Here is a 1,258-nt window from a genome sequence, read left to right on the forward strand (position 1 = left end):
GATAAAATGTAGTTTTTTCAAGAGGGAAACACCGATATAGCTAAGGGTGCCAAGATGGCGGATTAGAGCGAGAACGCTGTCAATATCCAACACCTTGTATTATTCCACCATGCCTATATACTAGGTTAAAAGCTTTTAAAAAGTTACCTGAAAGTTGCCTAAAAGCTGGCAAAAAAAAGTAAAATAAAACAAAAACCCGTACTTCTTTATGCAACCCGACCATTACTCCAGAATTCTACATCAAAAAATTTTAAAATGACTGTTAAATTTATTTTCTAGCTGTTCTCGATCTCGAGGTTTTAGATTTTGGCACAAAAAATATTAATTTCCAAACAGCGCCTACTGCTTTTTACAGTGTACCTCCTATCTACACATGAACACTTACATAAATATTAATAGGTTTATGGCATTTGAATGACAACAGGTGTATTTTGGGGCAGGTGCTAATAAGGAATTAATATGCCATACACCGTTTAATCAAAATCGATAGCAAATCATAATTTAAAACAGTGTTTGCTAAGAGGCCAATACGGCTTCTCTGAGGTAAATTTAACTTTATTAAGTAGTAGCTACCCCATGGAATTTTCAAACGTCAAGTCAAATTTGGTCGTCTTAGCCCCTTCATAAAGGAAAATAGTTTCAAAATAAAAACAAAAACAAAAAATATTTAATTGGTTTACCCTATAAAGCATTCCATGCCAGTTGCTTTGCATTTCTACTATTGGAGAGGCATTAAAGGGTTAAAATTAAAAATAAAAAACTGCAGAACGACCAATTAGTGGACAAGATAAGCATTAAGCATTAAACTAAGTAGTGAATCGATATGAAATTGTTTTGGTACTAGCGCACTCCGATTTATTGCACTGCCAGGCTATTTTATATATGTAATGAAGTCAATGAGATAAACACCTGTTTGACTTAAAAATTTGTGCATGATTAGATTATCTTAAGCGATTAGAAATTGTATTGCTTTGGAAATCCTGCATTTATTTAGCCAGTAAAGGTCTATCTTTCAGTTACAGTTAGAAAGTCACAAAGTAAACGTAAAGTCGTGAAAATGGCGCTAATTTATAATACTCGCGTTGCGGTGCTGTTGCTCTCCATTAGCATCGTCACAGGTATACGAATAAAATGCAAAGTTAAACTGAATTAATTTCGAATTTGTGTGTTTGACTCAATCTGATTTGTGTTTTCACAATGAAACTACCCAGAGAAAAGATTACTCAAATTAAAAAATATTACCAGTTTTTTTCGGAAT

Source organism: Rhagoletis pomonella, unplaced genomic scaffold, assembly GCF_013731165.1.
Source record: "Rhagoletis pomonella isolate Grant_MI unplaced genomic scaffold, Rhpom_1.0 Rhpom_scaffold_00004, whole genome shotgun sequence".
In the NCBI taxonomy this organism is placed as follows: domain Eukaryota; kingdom Metazoa; phylum Arthropoda; class Insecta; order Diptera; family Tephritidae; genus Rhagoletis; species Rhagoletis pomonella.